Source organism: Schistocerca serialis, chromosome 3 (genome assembly GCF_023864345.2).
Source record: "Schistocerca serialis cubense isolate TAMUIC-IGC-003099 chromosome 3, iqSchSeri2.2, whole genome shotgun sequence".
Classification (NCBI taxonomy): domain Eukaryota; kingdom Metazoa; phylum Arthropoda; class Insecta; order Orthoptera; family Acrididae; genus Schistocerca; species Schistocerca serialis.
In genome coordinates, this window is record NC_064640.1 from 259,035,515 (window position 1) to 259,043,617 (window position 8,103).

Sequence of the window (8,103 nt, forward strand, 5' to 3'; positions counted from 1 at the left end):
ATTGTCCCAGGAAGGGGAAACTTTATTGACACATTCCTGGGGTCAGATACATCACATGGTCACACTGACAGAACCACAGGCACATAGACACAGGCAACAGAGCATGCACAATGTCGGCACTAGTACAGTGTATATCCACCTTTCGCAGCGATGCAGGCTGCTATTCTCCCATGGAGACGATCGTAGAGATGCTGGATGTAGTCCTGTGGAACGGCTTGCCATGCCATTTCCACCTGGCGCCTCAGTTGGACCAGCGTTCATGCTGGACGTGCAGACCGCGTGAGACGACGCTTCATCCAGTCCCAAACATGCTCAATGGGGGACAGATCCGGAGATCTTGCTGGCCAGGGTAGTTGACTTACACCTTCTAGAGCACGTTGGGTGGCACGGGATACATGTGGACGTGCATTGTCCTGTTGGAACAGCAAGTTCCCTTGCCGGTCTAGGAATGGTAGAACGATGGGTTCGATGACGGTTTGGATGTACCGTGCACTATTCAGTGTCCCCTCGACGATCACCCGTGGTGTACGGCCAGTGTAGGAGATCGCTCCCCACACCATGATCCCGGGTGTTGGCCCTGTGTGCCTCGGTCGTATGCAGTCCTGATTGTGGCGCTCACCTGCACGGCGCCAAACACGCATACGACCATCATTGGCACCAAGGCAGAAGCGACTCTTATCGCTGAAGACGACACGTCTCCATTAGTCCTCCATTCACGCCTGTCGCGACACCACCGGAGGCGGGCTGCACGATGTTGGGGCGTGAGCGGAAGACGGCCTAATGGTGTGCGGGACCGTAGCCCAGCTGCATGGAGACGGTTGCGAATGGTCCTCGCCGTTACCCCAGGAGCAACAGTGTCCCTAATTTGCTGGGAAGTGGCGGTGCGGTCCCCTACGGCACTGCGTAGGATCCTACGGTCTTGGCGTGCATCCGTGCGTCGCTGCGGTCCGGTCCCAGGTCGACGGGCACGTGCACCTTCCGCCGACCACTGGCGACAACATCGATGTACTGTGGAGACCTCACGCCCCACGTGTTGAGCAATTCGGCGGTACGTCCACCCGGCCTCCCGCATGCCCACTATACGCCCTCGCTCAAAGTCCATCAACTGCACATACGGTTCACGTCCACGCTGTCGCGGCATGCTACCAGTGTTAAAGACTGCGATGGAGCTCCGTATGCCACGGCAAACTGGCTGACACTGACGGCGGCGGTGCACAAATGCTGCGCAGCTAGCGCCATTCGACGGCCAACACCGCGGTTCCTGGTGTGTCCGCTGTGCCGTGCGTGTGATCATTGCTTGTACAGCCCTCTCGCAGTGTCCGGAGCAAGTATGGTGGGTCTGACACACCGGTGTCAATATGTTCTTTTTTCCATTTCCAGGAGTGTATATTGTAATATATGTATGACTTTGTCAATTGTAATATTATACTCTAATAACAACGTAACGGACAGCTTACAAAAATGCATTTTCTTGCGATTTTACCGAATGTTCAACTTGTGGGAAGCTCTATGTTATTCAAGTTAAGTGAACACATTGTGCGAACGAAATCTTAAGATTACATGACATTTTTATCTACTCTAAACCGGAACTCTGTCAGAGTTTTCTAATACCAAATAATATTGGTTAAATATGGCGCATAATACTCCGCTCATGCATCAAATACGTAAGCGGTCGCCTATGCGATATGTTATGAGAAACAGATCACTAGGTTTGTGATAAACCAGTTATTAATTTTTCTTATCCTCCTACTTGTTTTTAAAATACATGTATGATTTATGCTGTGAGAAAACATGATGATGAACATCTGAAAACGTCAGTGCCACAGTTGTCTGATGTATACCTAAGTCCTCTTGTACATCAGTCTATAACCTCGGGTCTACTAAATAGCAACAAACATGTTTTTATTTTCACTTCCTTTGGAAGTCTCCCCCTCTTCTTTCATGACTTTTGGGAAGAAATTTCTCCAGCAAAGTAATGTCTTTATTATGAAACCAGTATAAAATTCTACAGTTCTCCTCGTCATTATTTCTTCAGGATATGCATATCTTTTCTTGCCTTCCACCCAACATAAATTATCTCATTTTTACCAAAACTCCTCACTAACGCTTAACCTCAACAGAACTAACTCAGCTTGAAGTAGGCTACAGAGGTAGCCAAGTCAATTGGACATCGAAAAGCAGTCCTAAGAATCGATATGTCTCCACTACAGTGAGTGGATCGTCATGAAGATAAAGTTCTGGTTCCGGATGAATGGTACGACGCCGACAGTAGTGCATGACACACGACTTAGCGGCTGAAAACTGAAAGCCGTGGTCGAGATCGCATGACTGCACCTTGTAGATGGCACCCTGTAGGCGCTGCTCAACAACACCAGTGCTGATGGAGCAGTATGAAATATAGAAGTCGTCTGCATATGCAGAGGGTGAGAAGGACGGCCCTACAGCTGCTGCTAGACTGTTAATGGTCACTAAAAATAGTGATACACTCAATACAGAGCCCTGCAGGACCCCATTCTCCTGGATATGGGGGGAACTATGGGAGGCACCAACTTGGACACGGAAAGCACGGAACGACAGCATATTCTGGATAAAAATCGGGAGCGGGCCTCAGAGACTACACCCGTATAATGTGGCAAGGACGTGATGTCGCCAGGTGGAGTCACACGCTTTGCGTAGATAAAAAAAGATGGCAACAAGGTGTTGGCGTCTGGAAAAGGCTTTTCGGATGGCAGACTCGAGGGACACAAGATTATCAGTGGCGGAGCGCCCCTGGCGGAAGCCGCCCTGACATGGAGCCAGTAGGCCACGTGACTCCAGAAACCAACCCAACTGCCGACACACCATACGTGCCAGCAGCTTACAAAGAACGTTGGTGAGGCTGATGGGCCGATAGATATCCACATCAAGCTGGCTTTTGCTGGGTTTGAGCACCAGAACGACGGTACTCTCCTGCCATTGCAATGGAAAAACGCCATCACACCAGATCCGGTTCAAGATGACGATGAGATGCCACTTGTAGTCAGCCAAGAGATGTTTAATCATCTGACTGTGGATCAGATGCAGCCCAGGAGCTGTGTCGGGGCAATGTGCAAGTGCGCTGAGGAACTCCCACCCGTAAATGCGGAGTTATAGGGTTCACTGTGGCGTGTAGTGAACGAGAGGACTTTCCTTTCTATTCGCTGTTTGTGGGTGCGAAAGGTTGAGGGTAGTTCTCTGACGCAGAGTCGTGCACACAGTGCTCAGCAAAGGGCTCAGCAATGTGTTTGAGTTGGTACATAGCACACCATTGATGTTAACGCCAGGGACACCTGTTGGGGTCTGGTACCCAAAAAGACGTCGGATCTTCTTCCAGACTTGGGAAGGTGACATATGGCACCCAATGGTGGACATGTACCTCTCCCAACACTCCTGTTTCCATCGCTTAATAAGCTGGTGTACATGGGCATGGAGCTATTTAAAGGCTATCAGATGCTCTAGAGATGGGTTTCGCTGTAGAGCTCGCCGACGTTCTGTAATCGCCTCAGCGACTTCCGGCGACCACCAAGGGACTGTCTTTCGTCCAGGGCACCCTAAAGAGAAAAGGTATCGTGTTTTCTGCTGAAGAAACGATTGTGGTAGTCACGTGCTTCGTCATCACATCGATGTTACCATGTGGGGCAGAGTCAATGGTGACATCAGACATGAAAGTTTCCCAGTCCGCCTTGTTTAAAACCCATGTGTGACAACCCCAGTATGTAAGAGTTAGAGGTCTAACTGAGACAGTTAAGTTTCGACATCCTTCCCTCAGCCAGTAAGCACAGTGTCACCCCACAAGGGGTTATGGCCTTAAAATCTCCCAAAAGTAGGAAAGGTTTAGGGAGTTCATCAATCAGTGCAGCTAATACATTCAGGGGTACTGCACCATCTGGAGGAAGATATACATTGCAGACAGTTATTTCCTGTGTCTTCCATATTCTGACAGCCACAGCTTCAAGAGGGGTTTGAAGGAGCACAGGTTCACTACACAGTAAGTTTAGCACATAAACGCAAGCTCCACCTGTAATATCTCTTATAGCCACGGAGGGCAGATGTCCGCATTGCTGCGAACCAGCTTTCCTGGAGGGATATGCAGAAAGCAGGTGTAAGGCTTAACATTTGCTGTAGCTCAGCCAGGCGGTGGAAAAAACCGCCGCAATTTCACTGGAGGATGACATCATCGTGAGACGGGGAAGGCATGGACCATTCAATGAGGCAGTTAACGCCTCAGGGTCACCTGCTGCCACTGACTTTTTGCCTGTGCAGTCTATATCAATCATGTCTGAGGGTCCGGCGAGATGCAGGTCCTCAGCGGACACTAGAATCTCCACCCCATCCTCAGACACAGAACTTGTGAGTAGCGGTGTTGTGGGTGCCACTGCAAGTTCCTTGTTCTTAGGGTCTTCTTTTTCGATTTCTCGCGCTAATCCTTGAGTTTCCCTCACTGGGAGGACTTCACTGAATCAGTCTCCAGGACTGAGGATGAGCGTGAAGCCCTATGACCAGCTACGTTTGGTCTCTTGAGCCACTGGTGGGTGTCATCTTTCCCACTAGAAACCTGGGAAGGGAGTGACACAAGACACCACTTCCTAGTGAGAGGAGCCGAAGAAGCCTTATGCTTCTCTGGCTCAGAAGTGGGGACTGAAATCCCCGATGGATAGGAGGGGTGTTTGCTCCCAAAGTATTTGGTTCAGGAGCAACAGGGAGGGAAGTGCCCCCACCATCAAGCGGTTAGGTGTAGTCTCCCAGTTCTGAGAAGCTACAGGAATCAGAGGAACCGATGGGGAGAGAACTGTTCTCATAGAGGCAATGTATGAGGAGATCATAGTCACAGGATGTGGGCGCTCAAATTTCCTCTTAACCTCAGCGTACGTCAGTCGGTCCAGGGATTTATATTCAATGACTTTCCTCTCTTTCTGTAAAATCCTGCAGTCTGGCGAGCAAGGTGAATGATACTCTCCACAGTTGACACAGATTGGAGGTGAGGTGCATGAAGTACTGGGATGCGATGAACGTCCACAATCTCGACAGGTTAGGCTGGAAGTACAGTGGGAAGACATATGGTCGAACTGCCAGCACTTAAAGAACCGCATTGGGTGAGGGATATATGGCATGACGTCACAGTGGTAGGCCATCACCTTAACCTTCTTGGGCAATGTCTCACCTTCGAAGGCCAAGATGGAGGCACCGGTGGCAACCTGGTTATCCCTTGGGCCCCAATGGACGCACTGGACGAAATGAACACCTCACCACTCTGAATTGGAGTGCAGCTCGTCGTCAGACTGTAAAAGAAGGTCCCTGTGGAATATAATACCCTGGACTATATTTTAGCTCTTATGAGGCGTGGTGGTAACAGAAACAGCCCCTAACTTGCCACAAGCGATTAATGCCCGTGAATGGGCAGAGGATGCCGTTTTTATCAAAACTGACCCAGAGCGCATTTTGGACAAGCCCTCCATCTCCCCAAACTTGTCCTCCAAATGTTCCACAAAAAAATGAGGCTTCATGGACATGAAAGATTCCCCATGAACTCTCATACATACGAGGTAATGGGGCGAAAAGCTTCACTGCCATTCTTAGCCTGGCGTTCCTCCCGTGGTGTGGCCAGGGAGGGGAACGACTTGGGATCATGTTTCTTATCATTAAAGTTAGACTTTGTCCGCTTAGAGACTGCTGGCGGTGAACCACCAGCAAGAGATGACATACTACACTTCATGGCCTGTCATCTTCCCTGATGCCACCCACTCTGACCAGAGGCCCTCCTCACAGGCGCCACCCAGCCACAGCAAAGGCCACCTGACTGCCTAAACTACACTTGTCCGTCCTCTTTTAGAATATTGCTGCGCGGTGTGGGATCCTTACCAGATACGACTGATGGAGTACATTGAAAAAGTTCAAAGAAAGGCAGTACTTTTTGTATTATCGCGAAATATGGGAGAGAGTGTCACAGAAATGATACAGGATTTGGGCTGGAAGGGCGCAGCCATCAGCAGAGCGATCCCTGCGTTGTCAGGGGGCTACAACGAACAGGGTACTTGGCGGCCCCACCACAACGGACTGACTACCGTGCTGGATATGAGGTACAAAGAAGTCCATGGTCATCGTTGGCAGAGAAAGTGACACTGCATAGTACATGGTGGAAAACGCACCCCAGGAAGATGTCCTCGCCCAAGAGATGGAGAATGGCGGGACTGCAATGCGGCGACGAGAAAGTGGGCTAAAGATCTCAGTGCATGATGGACACGATGCACCATGTAAGGCGCCCTTCCCCAATTGGCTCGCTCTTCGGAAAAAGTTTGAAAAATGGAGGTCACACACTACAGGGGACCATCACATAAAGGCCAGAATGTGTGAGACTCCTTTTAGTCGCCTCTTACAACAGGCAGGAATACCTCAGGCCTATTCTTACCCTCAGACCCGCAGGGGGGGGGGGGGGGTGAGTGCTATTGACAGGGGATTTCAGATCGATTCTGTATTTCTGGATTTCCAGAAGGCTTTTGATACTGTATCGCACAACCAGCTTGTAGTGAAATTACGTGCTTATGGAATATCGTCTCAGTTATGTGACTGGATTTGTGATTTCCTGTCAGAGAGGTCACAGATCGTAGTAATTGACATAAAGTCATCGCGTAAAACAGAATTAATTTCTGGTGTTCCCCAAGGTAGTATTGTAGGCCCTTTGCTGTTCCTTATCTATATAAACCATTTGGGAGACAACCTGAGCAGCCGTCTTAGGTTGTTTGCGGGTGACGCTGTCGTTTATCGACTAATAAAGTCATCAGAAGAACAAAACAAATTGCAAGACGATTTAGAAAAGACATCTCAATGGTGCGAAAGTTGGAAGTCGACCCTAAATAGCGAAAATTATGAGATCATCCACATGAGTGCTAAAAGGAATTCGTTGAACTTCGGTTACATGATTAATCAGTCAAATCTGAAGACTGTAAATTCAACGAAATACCTAGGAATTACTATTACAAACAACTGAAATTGGAAGGAACACACAGAAGATGTTGTGGGGAAGACTAACCAAAGACAAAGAGGCTCCGTGGCTCAGCAGCTCTTGTGGCAGAACACCTGAAGGAAAATTTGGAAAGTATTTCGAGTAGATTTCCCGACCATGTTATAGTTCTGGGTGGAGATTTTAATTTACCAGATATAAACTGGGAGACTCAAATGTTTATAACGGGCGGCAGGGACAAAGAATCCAGTGACATTTTTTAAAGTGCTTTATCTGAAAACTACCTTGAGCAGTTAAACAGAGAACCGACTCGAGGCGATAACATATTAGACCTTCTGGTGACTAACAGACCGAACTATTTGAAACAGTTAACGCAGAACAGGGAATCAGCGATCATAAAGCAGTTACAGCATCGATGATTTCAGCCGTAAATAGAAATATTAAAAAGGTAGGAAGATTTTTCTGTTTAGCAAAAGTGACAAAAAGCAGATTTCAGAGTACCTGACGGCTCAACACAAACGTTTTATCTCAAATACAGATGGTGTTGAGGATCAGTGGACAAAGTTCAAGACCCTCGTGCAATATGCACTAGATGAGTATGTGCCAAGCAAGATCGTAAGAGATGGAAAAGAGCCATCATGGTACAACAATCGAGTTAGAAAACTGCTACGGAAGCAAAGGGAACTTCACAGGAAACATTAACATAGTCAAAGCCTTGCAGACAAACAAAAATTACGGGAAGCGAAATGTAGTGTGAGGAGGGCTATGCGAGAGGCGTTCAATGAATTCGAAAGTAAAGTTCTATGTACTGACTAGGCAGAAAATCCTAGGAAGTTTTGGTCTTATGTCAAAGCGGTAGGTGGATCAAATCAAAATGTCCAGACTCTCTGTGACCAAAATGGTACTGAAACAGAGGATGACAGACTAAAGGCCGAAATACTAAATGTCTTTTTCCAAAGCTGTTTCACAGAGGAAGACTGCACTATAGTTCCTTCTCTAGATTGTCGCACAGATGACAAAACGGTAGATATCGAAATAGATGACAGAGGGATAGAAAAACAATTAAAATCGCTCAAAAGAGGTAAGGCCGCTGGACCTGATGGGATACCAGTTCGATTTTAAACAGA